Raw genomic sequence first — 17,185 nt, forward strand, 5'->3', positions numbered from 1 at the left:
CAAAACAACCTAGAATAATAGAGGTGCTCCATGGGCTGGATTTGGCAGAATCAAGAATTGGGGGGAGACAAGAAACGAATTGCATACATTTTAGCTATTGTAGTTTTTTTTTTTGAGTGCTACAGGTGTTTCAATTCTCTTTTGCTGATTTTCTCAAAACCCACTTGTTCACGTTTCTCTCTTGCACCAACAAGCATAATTATATTGACACGGATGCTTTATCTGTATCCGGTTATCGTATTTCACCGGCTATAAAATGTTAAATGTTATCGCTCGGTGCAGGATGCGCCTGAACGTATCGGAAGTTTCGCGAATGTTATCGATGGTTCTGTCTGTTGTCGACGAACCTTGCTAATCTGATTGCATACGCGACACGAATTGTGTTGTAGTTTCTGGAAGGCGCGCGGGCACCAGCGAATAGGCTGTAACTTTCGATGACTGCCGTATGCAAACCGACGCGCTTGACCTGCAGATGAGATTTTCTACGATTGCCGACATTGCTCGCCGCTATCGTTGCGATTGAGCCGGCACTATTCATTTACCGTCACTACTACGTGGCAATATTTCCAGCACAGATTTTTTTTCAGTTATACATTGCACGCCTAATTCTTATATAGTTGGCCGTGCAATAAGCTACCAAAAAATGAAATGGTGCAACAGTTTTTGATATATGGCATCGTCGTGCAGGTGTTTGCAAAGCGATCTTGCAGACAGACGACGCGCGAGCGCTGATGTCGATATTTTGTACACTATTGTTACTTCAAAAATAAAAACAAACTCTTGCGGCAGGTGTATATTCATTATTCAAACGTGTTTTTTATATCTAAAAGCACATACAGATCACTAACTTATTGTTTCAAGCTTAGTTTACAGCAGGCTGTTTTAGGCCGGACTTTGACGGATGAAGATGGAATCGTCCAGCAACAGTGCGCCGCAGCCGAGGAGCGAGCTTCGGCGCGCGTCGGAGCTTGTCTCCAGTGGTTGCGCGCCCTTTCCCTGCAGCCGAAGCGAAGCGACGCGTTCGCTTGCCAGCGCGCGCCGAAGCTTTCGGCGCGTGCCAGTGGTTGGGGCATTAGAGCGCCGGAGACTCTGCGTACCGCACGCACCTGCTAATTCGCTACTGAGCGTGATCTTCTCAAGTGGATGAGCTGCGGGGGGGGGGCGAAGTGTGTCTTTTCTTCGCAACTCACGACCGTCATTTCGCGGTATGGAAGCGGTCGGTCGCACGTGCGTGCCGTCGCGAACCCCCCCATATTTGGAAGGGTCACCCCTCGGAGACATCGCGAATACTGCGAACTGAAAGGGGGAAAATAAAGAAATAAAGAAATGAAAAAATAGAGAGATAAATAAATGATGATATAATAATAAAGTTTGTTACCACCCAGAGACATCGCTAATAATTGCCAAGTTAAGAAAAGCAAAAATAAAGAAAAATAAGAAGAAAAATGAATGGTTCAATGCCACGTGTCCACGTGTGGATCACGCCATCGGGCGCGACAACACGGCGCCACTGCAACCAGTATGCCACTCGGAGATATCGCCAGTTTGGCTAATGTAAAGTAAAGAAGAGAAATAAGGCAAAAGTAAATAAAAAATAGGAAGAGGAAGAATGGTTCAATGCCACGTGTGCCCACGTGTGGATCACGCCATCGGGCGCGACAACACGGCGCCGCTGCATCCGATTATGCACCCGGAGATGTCACGGCCACGGTCGGCTAATTTGCAATACGTCGCGCATGCAGCATTGTGTAATAGTAAAGAATTATAAATAAATAATAAAAAAGCCACCCATCAGGCCATCGTGACAGGCGCGACAACGTGGCGTCACTGCTTAATTTACATCATGACGGGTCAAGTATGCAGTATGCAGTAAATATGTAGTAAATATGCAGTAAAGTGAGTGTCGTTGAGTGCGCCTGTACGTGCGCCTGTACAAAAGGGACCTCGATGCAGCGAATCTGCATTCAGCGGCTATTCACCAAGCGACTGCGACTGCTCTGCGACAGCGAATCTGCAGTTAGCGGCCCTTCGCCAAACGGTTAAAAACTGCGACTATCTGCGGCTTAAACACCACGGCACGGCGATGGCATGGGTCGAATACATGCACCGCCGGAAGGCGAAGCAGCAATACTTGAACATGGTGGACCGCATGTTTGCCGCCTCTCGCGAAAACACAACGACGGCAGCGGACGGTGAGCAGCAGCAACTGCCCGCGCTCACGGAAGATGACGCGCGACACTTGGCGCTCTTCTTCGGTGTCGTGGACTGCGCCGAGGAATATTTAACATGCAACCCGCCACCTAGAGGTGAACCGTCATCCGGTGCGATGTTTATGCCCGGTTCACTCGTCGCAAGCCAGGTGGCCGAGCGTCTGTATTCGATGGTACAGTTTGACGAGAAGAAGAAGGAGGTGTGCCACACGGTGGCCGGCGAGTTTCCAGCCGTGCGCCGTCCGTCTGCGGCTGAATATTACAGTTGGCTCAAGTACTTTCTTCGTTGGGTCGGTGAGCTGAACGACGTTGAGAGAGTGCGAATCCTCGACGGTTGGTGCTACGATGCCGAAGAATAAAAATTTTGTTTGTTGTCCTCCCTGATTGGGGTCAGTCTTTAACCGTGTCGTTGCTGCATCGTTACTGTATGTTTCCGGTACCACCCGGAGACGTCGCGACTTTTGGCGCCAAACCGTGCAATAGTTCACTGCCACTGCCATACCTCTATATTTCCGGTACCACCCGGAGACATCGCGACTTTTTTTTTCACTGCTGTATGATTGAAATTTCACTGACTGTGCATGCAGAAAATGGCGGCAGAAAGCCGCGAGAAAGATCGCGAGAAAAAATCGCGAGAAAGAGCGTAGAAGCGGCGAAGAAAGCGCGCCCGAGAGAAAACGGAAAGAGAGAGAGAGAAGTGGTTCTTGAAGGGAGAAGGAAAGGTTGACGCTGTTTTCTGCAGCCCTTGCGGGAGCACGGCTCAGCGTCAATAGGGGGGGGGAGAGAGTGGGAGCAAAGGAGATAGGAGAGTAGAGGGTTAAAGTGACGCCATGGGCAGCGGCTGAGCAGTCCGGCAGGAAGGGCCCATTGGGTCCGGTAGGAGTGGTGATCGGGTGAAAGGCCAGGGGGCGGTGATCCAGCAGGAGCCAGATGATTGGGGCAGGTCGAGTAGCCTGTAGTGGTTTGGATAGCCGTGAGGCTATCCGTCTTTGCAGAAAATCCTAGAGTCTCGCCGAGAGCCCCGACGAGTCGAGGTACTCGACGACACTTAGGAGGGCTGGTAGCTCGCTACGACCAGGGAAGAGGATGTCTTCCTGCCGTGCAGAAGGACGCCCCAGGCGTCGGAACTCCTGCAGGAGACGGTCACGCTGCTGCAGGTAAGCAGGGCAGGCTAGTAGGAGGTGCTCCAGGGTCTCGGGCTCCTAACAGGAGGCACAGGCTGGAGAGGCGATGAGGCCATGACGGTGGCGGCGAGCACCCGTCCAACAGCAGCCAATCCTCAGTCGCAGAAGGAGGGAGGTCTCCCTGCGTGCGAGGCCGCGCTGTGGAAGTGGTCGCGGAGGGCGGCCCAAGGACGTCCGCTTGTCCGGATGGCAGGCCAGCAGATGGCGCCGAAGCCTGTGGCTTGTGAAATCATTGGCTGTCACAGCCAGGCTAGGCGGGACCGCGCAGTGGTTGGCACGCTTTGCCAGTGCATCTGCTTCCTCGTTGCCCAGTAACCCTACGTGGGCTGGAAGCCAGTGCAGGGACACTGAGCAGCCCGCCTCCTGGAGCGCCATCAGCCTTGTCGAGAGCAGGGCAACCCCGAGGCTGGCCCTTTCTGGCCTCTGCAGGCTGAGAAGTGCCGCCCTGGAATCGCAGTAGATGGTCACTGGGGTCACCGGCAGCTCCTCTGCGAGTAAGTCTACAGCCAGGTGAAGGCCTGCTACCTCTGCCGCGGTTAACGTCGCATGGTCGGGGAGGCGACACTGCTTGCTCTTCCGCAAAGCGGGCACCACGCAGGCCGCAGTCGACGAGCCTGTGTCTGGCATCACCGAGCCGTCAACGTAGATCTGCAGGTTTCCTCCGTGGTCCTCATGCAGGAGGGAGGCAGCCGTCTGTTGAAGGGCACAAGTCGGGGAGCGCCGTTTGGAAACGCCGGGCAGCTCTGTGGTGATGGGTATGGGTGGTCTCTGGGGAGGAGGCAGCTGTGCGTTGTTCGCTGGAGGCCTCCCGATCACCTCCTCGTACAGCCCACAGAGTCTGCCCATCTGTGAATGGGGCCGCGAGCGCAGTCGGGAGAGCAGGGCACTGACGTCTGGTCCATGGTGGAGGCGGTCAACATGGCGTAGCCCCTGCTGCAGGAGGAGGAGTGACAGGGGCCATGCTCCTGCCTCGGCCAAGGTTGCAGCGACTCGGGAACTGCGGGGAGCGCCCAGGCAGAGCCTAATCGCGGCCCGATGCTGCAGCTCCAGCTTCTTGAGACGGGCAGGTGGTAGTGCCACGAGTGGGAAGGCGTACCGCAGGCGTGAGGTAGCTGCTGCGTCGTACAGCCGCAATGCCCACCCAGTGGTACAGCCCTGTCCTCGGGCAAGAAGCTGGGAGACTGCCTTGCGGACCCGGAGGACCTGCACCTGCAGGATCTTGACAGCAGGCAGCCAGGACAGTCGGTGATCAATGCGCAGCCCCAGGTACGTCCCTGCAGTGCTCCAGGGTAGCTGGACGCCTTCCAGGTGCAGCCGGGGTGCTGTGCGGCGGGCGGCTGCTCTTGGGTGGAGCAGCATGGCCTCCGTCTTCCTTGCCGAGATGGCAAGGCCAATGCTGCTCAGGTAAGCAGCGGCGGTGTCGAGAGCTCTTTGCAGGGCCGAGCGTGCGCTGCGGTGGTTAATTGTGTGGTGGGCTTCGCACCCACAGGGCGATATCGTTCGCGTAGATGGAGGCGCTCACCGGATAGTCGGGGTCGATCGGCAGGGCAGCAGGAGGCCGGGCCAGGGCCAGGTTGAACAGGAAGGGGCTCACCACTGACCCTTGTGGGACGCCCGCTGCCACCGGCCGAGGGGAGCTCCTCGATTGGCATACTCGTACCCTGAGGGTGCGTTCCTCCAGAAACGACGAGATGAACCGCCGCAGATTCCCGTTGATGCCAAGTAGGTCCAGGGCCTGCTGAACGACTGGGTGGGGCAGGCCATCGAAGGCCCCCTTGATATCGATAAGCACCAGGAGCACGGCGTCACCGCAGGCCTTGGCCTCTTCCAGCGTGGAGACCACATCCGCGATGGAGTCCGCGGTGCACCGGCGCCGCCGGAACCCCGTCTGCTCGTCGGCCAGGAAGCCACGGGCACGGGCCACCCAGTCCAGTCGGACCAAAGCAATGGCCTCCATCACCTTGCAGGCGGCGGAAGTGAGGGAGACCGGCCGGTAGGAGCTCACGTTTCCAGCCGGCTTTCCGGCCTTCAGGATGGGGGCCACGATGGCTGTGCGCCATGACTCCGGCACCTGCCCTGACCGCCAGATGTCATTGTAGCAGTCGAGCAGGCGCTGCTGCTCGCTGGCGGCCAGGTTGCGGAGCATTTGGGTCGTCACTCCGTCGGCTCCTGGTGCGCTGCGGCGCTTCCCCCTCTTCAGGGCACATAGACCAGGAAGAAAACGCGCGTTCGCGCGCTCTCGCTGAAACGGGAAGAAAACAGATGCGCGTGGGTTTGCGTTGGCCGCGCCCATAGTCGCGCTGTTTGCGAGAGAGACACGAGGCTCCTCCCGGTGAAAACAGATGCGCGTTACGCGAGATGAAAGAGCAGAGACCCGCGGGGGGTAAATTGGATAAGATGATGCGGCACACGGAGGAGCGTAACCAACGCGCGCAACCACGCGCTTAGAAAGAGAGCAGCGACCGCAAAAAAAAACAGGTGTTGTGTGTGTGCACGCGCCTGCTTTTTTGCTACAGTAGTTGGCGGGAAAACCGCGGCTCCTCAAGAGACTGCTTATACAAAAAGAGACGATGTATTACACTGGAGAAAAAAAAAGAGACGATGTATTACACTGGAGAAAAAAAAGAGACGATGTATTACACTGAAGAAAAAAAAGAGACCATGAGGCGATGTAACTGGACTGGATGAAAAGGATAATGTATTATACTGGAGAAAAAAGACGTTGATACACTGGAGAAAAAAAAGTTTCACTGCTATTGTTGCTGATGCTGCTGCTGCTATGTCAGCTGCGTGCCTGTTAACACATTTCACTCTGACTACGAGGAGCAATACAAAAACGTCGAAACGTCGTGCGAACCACTTCAGTCGAATTTGCTCACACACGCAGCGTCATGGAGAAAACTGACCATGTGGCATGGCGGGTCGACACAAAAAATAAACCCGTTTGGTTGCCCGATTAAGTTCTGTGGTTGTGTGTTCTCGAGAACAAAATTACGAGAGATCGTAAGTCGAGAGAGGAAAAAATGGAGCTCCGGTAAGTGGGCATCCGAGGTAAACGGCACCTAGCAATATTGTGTCTGGTCTCGAATCTCAATAATTGGAGAGAATTCGAGAGTAATCGGAAAAAACCAAGTTGGTCTCGAGACAAAAGTTTACGTTATGGTGTCTATGTTCTCTTGAAATTTGGAGTTACGTGCCATTTTACGCACTTCCGGTGCCGATCTAGAAAGTTCTTTCGAATGTGCGAGAACATTCTAGAAGGTCCGATGGCGGATGTTAATGCTGATTGGCTATTGCCGAGGCGAGCGCCCTTTCCCCACTGCGTTCCCATTGGTTAACTGGGATTGCGCAAGTTCTGAGAACGTTGCACTAGCGTGGAGCGCGCCGATTGGTGCGCGCGCTCGCTCTTTCTCTATGCCCTCGCCCCACCGGATGCTCCGCGGGGTATATAAGGAGCGGCGCTCGCCCTCGAGAACACACCATCGCCGGGACCGCCAACAGGAGGAGGACTCCACACCACCACGATGTAAGTGATCGACCAGGTTATGCTGCGCTCTGTACTCTATGTCGGGCAAACAACCCATTGGACTCTCCCCGTTTTGCTGCCCGTCGCACTTGTCATTACTTACGCATTCTTCTCTCGTGGGTCAGAACTGGGTAGCGACTTTTTTCTTGATAGATCAGTTAGATTGTCGTACAGAACCTATGTAGGTTTGCCATTTTTCTTTGTTCAAAATTTTATGGGGTTAGCTTCTGGGAACTTGTAAGACGGAGAAAAGAAAGGATAGACTATGAGCAAATGCCGTTTTTTGCGTTAGCGACATCCACGTCTTCCTTTTTTTGCCTTGCATTCCGTCCTAGCCGGTAGGCAAAAATAAGTAACGCAAAATTGGCTATTTACCGCTTTAGAATGTTAGGAACGAGCTGTTGAGTTCAGGAACGAGACTTTATGATATCGTTAAGCGCGTAGCTGATTCGAAGGGGGGTTTGGGAACGAAATTCACTCACTCGGGGACGAATGGTCCGCGTGAAGTGGAGACACTCGGTTGGTGCTGTAAGGCCAGGAGTGTTTGTGGCGCCTCAGCTAGCAAGTCGGCACTCGCATTGCGCATGTTGCGAGTGGCGCGCCAGCTTTTAATAGGAAAGGAATTCCTTGGTTCCAATCGAGCTATGTCTCCATTTTGCGACACAAAGTAGGCGCGGTAAAATCCAATCGAGCGATCATCAATCGACAAGCTAATCTTTTCTCGCAGGGTAGTCGACGGTCTAAGGCATGCCGTCGGTTGGTGATTACTCGATTGTAGTAGCGAGGAAGCACGTTCACTGATCATTGTCAAAAGTAATTGGAAACGTGCGTAAAGTAGGAACGAGCTTGGGGATCGGGACTTCGCGTCAGGATAGATGTATCGGTCAGGATAGCAATAGTCAGAACGAGAGAATAATGCGAATGACAAGTTATTCGGCCCGTTAGGTCTTTCGTCTTTTTTGTATCGGATTTTTTTGTCTCGATGTTTGGAGGCCGTTTGTGTGACCAACCGCGTTAACCCATTGAGATAAAACAAACGTTATTTCCAGCTAGGGGGTAGTATTTTGCTTGTAAAGTAAAGTTAACGGATAAGTGTGCGCACACTTTCGCGCGTCGCGTGTGGTGGGACGCGGTGGGTTGGGGGGGTCGGTCAAAGTAGCCAGGCGCGCCGCGCTAGCAACCTTTGAAGGAGATAACGTTTGCGTTAGCGCATTGGTCACACAACTGTTGTCACCTCTCACGCGGGACAGGGCTGTTTTTTCTATCTTCTGGATCGTAGATTGTTACGTAGTTCATTGCCTTCGAGCTCGCTATTACAGCGTAAGCACCCGGGTATACGTCTGCGCTTGGTGCAATATTCCGAATGGGTTGGTATTACCGATTCCAACGGCGAAGGGTTGCGTCTTGGCTGGAGACTGCTTTCCCGTACCTGTTAACACCATAAGGCGAGGAATTGGTGTTTTCTGGGTGTAGGAGGCTGTTTTCATCTAAACGTGATTTACACGTCGACTCGAGTAACCTTCTCTCTACCGATGTTGGCCTTAACTGGCCTTCGGGAGCTGGAGAACATAAGGTGCTCTTGTTTGTTACGTTCACTGAGTTGGTCGATGCCGATACCTACTTATACCCTGTGGTGCGGCCGTACGGGCATTCTATACACGGGTAGAAGGCAATGTGTACGTAACAATAGACGATCCAATCTATCTATTCTCTTTAGAATTGTGTTGCGTGGTGGACTGTGTGGAAAAGAAAGAAAAGTCCTCCTCCGCGTCCCTTAGGATTAACAGTAGGTCCCTTTACCTCCGCCTTAATTTCTCAACCATTTAGCTGTTTTATTTTTTCGAGGGATTTCTCCCCCTGTTTTTTTAGTTCCGAAGCTTTAATGAACTTCGTGCGTATGTTTTAATACTCACGAAGCTAGTGGAGGTGTATCGTTATGAGCAGCAGTAGTTGATGTTTCGAGATCAAAATAAGTATACTGCTGCGACACAGGCAAAATTTGGCGTTAGACGCCGGGAACCAATTGGCTGATTAGCTTGGTTTTATTTTTGGTACGGTGCCGATCCTAAACCCCCGAAAAGTACCATGCCCAGTAAGGTGCGCGTGACGGCTCTTTTGTGGCTCAAATGGGTCTGGTTGATCGGCAGGGCTTCCTCGAACACTCGGCCGGCAGGCAATAGCCGCCGTCGCCTTCAGTGCGGAGTCGGTGATGCATGGGAGTGTGTTTGGCACATAACTAGTACATGGTACTGTTAGGTGTTACAATCCCGAGCACACACGTCGTTTTGTAGTCACGGTGTCAGGTGACTCAGGGGGTTCGTCGTTCGCGGGTGGGTCCTCGTCGGCCTTTACCATCACTTCAATGGTGTGGGACAAGTGCCATGCGGCGAGTTCTTCTCACTCGTTTAGGGCGGCGTTCCCACCGCGACGAAGCGGCCGGGTCCTCCAACTCGAAAGAGCGAGGCACACTCCTGTGGCGCTCAGTCGGGGTCTGCTTCACACTTTCTCTGTCTTTACTTCTTCGTTGCCCGGTCGGCGAGTGATATGGCGCGTGTGTCTATGCACGCCTCGGCCGACTCTATATCGGTACACCTGAGACGTGGCGTCAAGTCTCTTGGGATGCTGTCCGAGTGTTTTTGGAAGTGGCCACCCATATCACCGGCAAAACGTACTCACGTTGTATCCCGAACGATTGCGAAAAGTAGGGGGATTTTTTTATATTTGGACCCGCGTTACAAAATTTAGGCTTGTCGGTTAGGTTTTTGGTTGATTTCTCTTTTTTGTCCTAGTCGATAGGGATTTTTGGTAGGCATTAGTAGGGTCCGCAAGTAGTCAATTGGACGGAAGCATCGTTGCCTGTTGGAGACTCTATCCAGCCCTCCCCCGGCTCGCGTGGGCTCTACCTCTTGGGGGTTCTGCCTCCTTGTTGGTTCTGACTCATTGCGCAGTCCGGGATCAGCGGGGAGCCCTGGTAGGTCTATCCCCTTCAGAAATGCAGACACGGCATGTTACTGGCAATACCATCTGCCCGGTGGGGAAAGCCTTCTGCCCTCAATCGGTGTTGGGTGTGCGCTGAACAGTCGTGTCACACAGAGTACCGAGGAGGCGAGATGTTGACGGTCATTTGGCGAATGTCGTACCCTATAGCTTCTCGTAAAGAGGGTACCGTGTTTTTAAAGCATTTCTCGAGTGCCCCCGCCGAGATACGGGTGAGCATTATGTTCCCGTTGCGGAGGCAGAGACGTCCCCGGGTAAGACCTCGTGCGTTTCCACTATTGGAATTTTTTGGGGGGGGGCAAATAATTGTTTGCCGTGTCGTAGCGGCAAGGGTCGAGCAAATTTGCCTGCGACATGGCATTAAGTAGGTTGCTCGACCTGGGCGTTGGTGAGTGTCTCTCAACTGTGAAGGTGTGTGTCTGTACGCATGGACTAGGTGACTATCCGTGGTCGGCAAATGCGTAAGCTAAACAACCGGCCCGGGTATTGTACACACGACATCCCGTGCAGTTTGATCCCCGGAAGGTTGCCAGCAGCACACTTGGATCATGCTCGCAAACAGTTGGTTGACCCGCTGAAATTTTAACGCTCATTCGATATATTTATCACTGTGGAAAACGCAAAGGCTCCGACTCGTCACTGTTAAACCGAATAAAGGTAATTCTCAGGCGGGGGCCCTCGGGAATGCGCCCTCTTGTGAGAGAAGCTTGACTTTTGTCCGCTCGTAACGTAAAACTAGGGGAGTTCCGTGTAATCTCGTTGCAGTCTGGATTGTGCTAACCACCCATTTTTTTTAGTCGGCTTGCCAATGGGCCCCCTCGATCGAGGCGGAAGGTAACTTTTGCTCACTGGCAACGCGACGACACGGTTAGGCAGTCCATTCCAGCTGCGAGTGACGGCTAGTTAGTTAGGACTTAAATTAAAAGATGAAAAGGGGTAGCGGGTAGCCGGGATTAGCTTAGCTCTAATGTATTGGTCCCTTAGGGGGGTCAGGAGCGAAAAAAAGGAGCCTTCTCTTCTTTTTTTCGCCAAGAAGCGAAAAGGACGTTGTTGTGGCACTGTGGTGGGGCTTTTCGCTTCTTGGAGAAAAAGGAGAAGAGAAGTGTTTCTCTTTTTTTTCCATTAATCAACGTCTCTCTCTCTGGAAGAAATCAAGGGAAGAGAAGAGACGAACGGCCGTCAAGATGCAACGACGACCGCATAGTTGGTAGTATTAATGAGAAGAAATAAAAAGAATTTTATTATTTCCCCTTACTTACGTCTACGTCGTCTTTTTTTTCTGTGCGGTTGGCTGATATGCCGACTTGTACGACAGAGAGAAGGAGGGTGGGGAGTTTGTATTTCAGAGTTGCGAGTCAGTCACTGACTTTGAACTTGCACCACACCTCGAGAGAGGGCGCTGCCTTGGAGACGCATCGCTAGACACAAACAAGACTCTCCATCGCGAGAGATACTGCAATACATTAGTCTTCTTTTTTTTGGCTAGCAATTACTTAGTCTCTTTACAAATATATAGCTCCTTACTTAGTCTCTGCATTTGATACTGCTAGGAGGAGAACTCTGTGTCGGGAGATGCAGTATTGAATAGTAGTGTTTTTTTTAATTTGGGAGATAGGGCTATTTATGAGAACCTATACACCACCTTACTTAGTCTTCTTCGCGCATAGAATTCTATGCCTCCCGTTCGCGATTTCTCTCTACAGTCTGGTGGACGGACAAGCTCGCATCTCGACTACTGCCATCTTGGGACAGTCTTCTTTGCGCATAGAATTCTATGCCTCCCGTTCGCGATTTCTCTCTACAGTCTGGTGGACGGACAAGCTCGCATCTCGACTACTGCCATCTTGGGTCAGTCTTCTTTGCGCATAGAATTCTATGCCTCCCGTTCGCGATTTCTCTCTACAGTCTGGTGGACGGACAAGCTCGCATCTCGACTACTGCCATCTTGGGTCGTCGCAACAACGATTAGCGTTAAGTGAAGTGATGAATAAAGAAATTATGAAATATAGCAGACAGCGAAGACCATCAGCGGTGGATTAGGGTAACTGGTGTGTGGTGTGTGTGTGATTTTTTTCTTCTACTTCTTCTTTCTTCTCTCTCTACACAGTCCTTCCTCGATAAGCGGTAATTACTTACTGTGCGTTGAAAAGTTCCTGTAATCTTAAGGAAATAAAGCATGAGGGTGGAATATAATGCACGTGCACCCCCAAATAAGGAAAGGCAGCAAGTAATATATATCTAAATAACAATAACAACAGCAGCCACAAGTGAGTAAGAGGTGATGTTTATTCATAATAATTCAACGAGCTAAAACTTCCAAAGCTGCTGAGCCACGTCGTGCTCTACTTCGTCTCCGCCGGCGCTGGCACATCCGCGAAACCTCTTGGTGTCGGGCTCGTCGTCTTCGGAACCCTTGCTGCCGTTCGAGGAGGCCGCTTGAATGTGGCGGTAGGCAGGCTCGGCACGGTACTTTCAGTCTTCCCGGAACTTGCGCATGATGAGCTTGTACTGGATGTTGTTGTGGACGAACGGCATGTTGAGCGCGAAAGTGTCGCCCAGATGCATGAGGAGCGCGTGCACGTGGTGGTGCAGGCCGTAGGTGAGGGTGGACAGGTCCAGAGAGTGAACGACGCTGGGGAAGGAAATGGTGGGCAGTTCCATGACCGAGGGCACGTTGGTCGGCTTGACTTCCTTGCCCCTGACCAGGGCGTCGATGGTGGACGAGTGGCGCTTGGAAGCCTGGTACTGGTCGTTGGGCCACGTGGAAATGAGGTTGTTTTGCCAGTCCTTGAGCAGGCGCGCGTCGGGCAGGCTCTTGCGGGAGGAAGCGTACAGCACGGTCATCTCGATCATGTGCTTAAACAGATGGGCCATGAAGGGATTTCCGATGCTCTCGCCCCGGGCGGCGATGGTCTTTTGCATGTAGGTGCACTCGTTCAAGGGAATGGAACGGCGCGCGTACACGGTGGCGTCCCTCACGGTCTCGAAGTTGCGGAAAAGGTTTGCGATCACCTTTCCTCGCTTGGACAGTTTGCCTCCGTCCACAGTTTCCAACTCCTCGGTGGCGGCCGCGGGTTGTTGTTGTTGCTGTGGCGCCGGCGGCGGCGTTACCTCCTCCTCCTGCTGCGGCTGCTGCTGGGGGGCGGGTTGTTGGGGTGCCCGGTGCTGCGGCTGCTGCTGAGGGGCTCGTTGCGGTCGGCGGGCGGCGGGCCGAGCGGCTTCGGTGGCGCTGGCCACGGTGGCGGCAACGACGGGTTCTTCGTTAGCGGCGTCCATGTCTCTCTCTTCTTTTTTTAAAAAACGAGAGAAAGGCAAAACAGAAGACAGAAAAGAACGGATCGTCAAACAGGACTACTGCGTAACAATCGGGCAATTCGCGATAGTACGATATCGTCGTACATAAAAAATAGCCAAGTAGCTGGTTTTTTTCGCGAGAATATTGCGCGAATATAGGTGTCCAAGTTCCTTTTTTTGCAAACGCGTCCACTTTTTTTGAGCGAGATGACCGAGTACGATCTGCTCGCGACGGCGCATTCGCTGCTCGCCGGTCCCGAAGAGCGCCCGGTGCCACCGGACCTCGCTAAATTGGCGCGCATCGCGTCCTATCGATACCTGCCGGCGGCTTCCCGTCACGGAGGAGGTAGGGCGTGCGACGTCACGCTGGAAGACGGTAGCGAGTGCACGCTGGAGTCGGCGGTGTGGAACGCGGTGCTTTACGACCACGTTCGAGTGGTGCCCGCCGACGCGAGACTTATTCGATGCGCGAGCGACGAGGAGTACGCGGAGTATTACTACGTGGCCCTGGGCGGCTACGCTTTTGGGATTGAGAATTGTACATTTAATCGAATGGAGTCGTTCCCTTCTGCTCTGGTGTATTCTGAACACGACTGGGAGGCCACCCTGCATCGAAGTTGGGCATGTTACAATTACGGACGATGGGATCACGATTGGTGCAGGCGTCGCAAAACGCTCGACGCCATGTTAGCAATGACGCCACCACCAAAGAGGAATGAACGTGAAGAAGACGATGAAGACGACAGCAACAACGGTAGACGATTTACTTGGGGCTTGGGTTCACTAGCGTTTTTTAACTCGTGTCGCGGTCGAGACACCGTGTGGCAAGAGGCGCTAGAAGAAGCGAAGTGGTGGTTCAAAACGAGCGACGCAGATGCGGTGTCTCGATTCTTCTGTCGAGCGGAAAATGTAAAATGCCGAGGTTGGGTGGGGTGGCATCACTTTCCACATGCGGTTTATTTGCGTGCTTTATTGGCACTGCGTCACGCCAAGTACGTGCAAAAAATATACGAGGATTTCGCTGTTCCACCAAAGAGAGTTATCGAGGTGAGAGTCGTGACCAACGCTCCTCCGATTCCGAGATTTGCTACGACGGCCGATCGTTACGCGAATTTCTTTGACTTTATTCGTGATGTCAGTGAAAAGGAGAGGGATTACGAGAGTCCACATGACTCCGCGGCAGTTAATGCAATGAGGGTCACTTCGTTTTACTGCAAGTACTGTGGAGAAAATGGTAGACACGAAACAGCTACTGATATCGGTACGCTGAATGCATTCCGCGTGACCCACATGCCTCCAGAGTGGTCCAGAGACAATCGAATACTAGAGAGGTATTTGGAAACGTACAAATCATTTGCACGCGGATCGACATTCACTGAACCATTGTTATCGAAATACTTACTGCACGTCAATCTCATGTTAGATAATTTACCGTATGCCAATGCATCGTGGATAGCACGCGAACCGAACACTAAAAATTATTTGGTTGGAGACGTGGCTAGCAAGCCGATCCCATGTACCATACAGGCGCTGTTATTAGCAACACCATCCGATTACGTACGGAGGGACGAACACACTGCCATTGTAGAGCGCGTTCGCGAAATTAATTCCACTTGCGCGTTTTTCATTTATCAACCGCTACTACACGGTTCGCGTGATACCACAGATAATATCGTACGAGGTATAGATTGTTTGTGCTTTCGCATTCTAGCCGAAGTTGCCAATGGGTCTAATTTTATTTTCGGATTATTGAATATGTGGGCGCGTCGCAAGCAATCGCACCACGTAGGAGGGGTACCGGTGATTTTGAGAATGTTTCCTCATGGCGACACAGGTTCAGATATATGGTGTTACGATAGTGTTATAAACGTATCCGTTGTAGCAGATAGCGGATATATTCAAACCCAACCTAATTGCCGCCAAAAGCCCAAATGGAATTATACAGAACTATCGCAACGTTTCGATCAATTGGTACAACAATGTGCGGCGAAAAGTACAGATAAAAGTGAAGAATTTAACCGCCCTAAAGAAAAGATTAGGGTTGCCATAGAAAAAGCCAAACAAGAATATCAAGAAATAATTAATGCATCCAAAGTTACGTATGACAAAGGTAAAAAGAAATATGAAGAAGAGGTAGACAATGTGTTAGAAAAAATGGAATGTGGGATTTTGACCGAATGTAATGACCGTGACTCATGAAAAGGCTGGTTATAAAAAAATAATGGCTTATGACTACAGCGTGTTCTCTCTGTTAACTGATTATTGGGAGACACTGCGAGAAATATTACACTATGACGATACTGGATACCAAAAAACATCTGAATCGCTTGCGTTATGCCATGAAAAGTTAGATAAAACGTATGTGGACGGCGTTGTAAGGCCGGACGTTCGATTTAATGTCATACGTGAAAATTATTTTTTGGCACTAACGTGTGCATTTTATTAACGCATTCATTTAATACACCTGGAAGAATCAACTTCAAAAAATGGGGTGGTGGGAATCACTATTACTGTGCTAATGATGGTGATCGTATCGTGAATATATGTGTGTCAATCTCAACCGTTGACCCCGATAGTAGTAACATTCGACACATTTGCACATTAGATCAACTGTACGATAGTTTGTTAACTCCTCCGCGGGATACAATTATTAATGATGAAATGCACTTGTCGATATTGCTGGCACATATGTCATATATAACGCCATTAGATGGCGATGACAACGAAACAAAACACGCAATGCATTTGCTTGAAGAAATAACACACAGTTTCGTTTTCGCGATGCTGCCACAATGCGACAAAACCATTCGACGATATCTACGTGGTAATAAAGTCGCTCATTCGTCGTGGTTAAATCGGGTAAAGATTTTCTTAAATACATGTCGCAGGGAAACTGTATATAACAGTATTATTAAAATCGAAGGTGAAGGTTGTCACCACGCCGGGGTACTTTTGAAAAAAATGATCAGTGAAAACAAACACTCGTCGTCGTCAACAGCAGTAACATTTTTCAGTAGCTTGGCCACCGTTCTATACGCAGCAACCTTCATGTCGGGGTCACTTGGCACAATTCCGAAAGAAACGGTGTTGGTGGCGGCGCGAAACTCGCGTATGGTCACGTTGTTACCGCGTTCGTCCATCTTGCAAACTTCTATGGATTCTCCTCGCATGTAATCGTCGTCTAAGCGTCTGTAATTGATGAACGTGTTGGGCGATTGCACCACCAAGCTCCCGCTTTCGTCGTTCGCGGTCACTTGGGCTTCGGTCGGCATGGCGAGTCCGTATCTACGTAAGAACGTGCGCACGGTCTGCTGCGCATCGCGATGCCACTTGGGCGTCGCCCCACCGACGACCGCACCTCGCCGATACGGCACTAACGCGGCGCCGTCGTCGTCTGTAGCGGTACCACTACTGCTCATCTCTCCTGACCTTTTTCTTTTTTAATGTGTGTGTGACGCATTTGACTCGTTAGAAATATCGCGATGGGGAGTGGGGGAGAATACAAGAAGTTAAATACAAGAAGTTTAAAAAATCACGCAGTATGTATAGAAAATAAAAATAAATAATGAAATAATTAAATAAAGAAATAGCGCACCTACACAAGGGTGTGAGAAAAAACAACAATGGCCGATCCCACAATGGATGAATAAATTGAATAAGTTGAATAAATTGAATTTCTTATTATAGATTACGATTATCACGATGATGAAGACCGCGTGCGTAATGCTATTATTTGTGACGCTGGCCGTCGCAACTGCCGCCCCACCTCTGGGCCCGGAATAAGAAGGAGTAGGAGTAGGAGAAAGAGTAATGACGGGACCTAACAACAACGAGGGAGAGGAGTTCTGGTGGTCACCCGTCTTTCGCGGGCGACCCGAAATCGGCAGCGCCAAATGGGTGCCCGCCGTGACTATGATCGCCGTCGGCTCCGTCAGCTTCCTGTCGATCTGCTTCATCCTGCTGGCGGTGATATC

This window comes from Dermacentor andersoni, unplaced genomic scaffold (assembly GCF_023375885.2).
Source record: "Dermacentor andersoni unplaced genomic scaffold, qqDerAnde1_hic_scaffold ctg00000050.1, whole genome shotgun sequence".
NCBI classification, from domain to species: Eukaryota; Metazoa; Arthropoda; class Arachnida; order Ixodida; family Ixodidae; genus Dermacentor; species Dermacentor andersoni.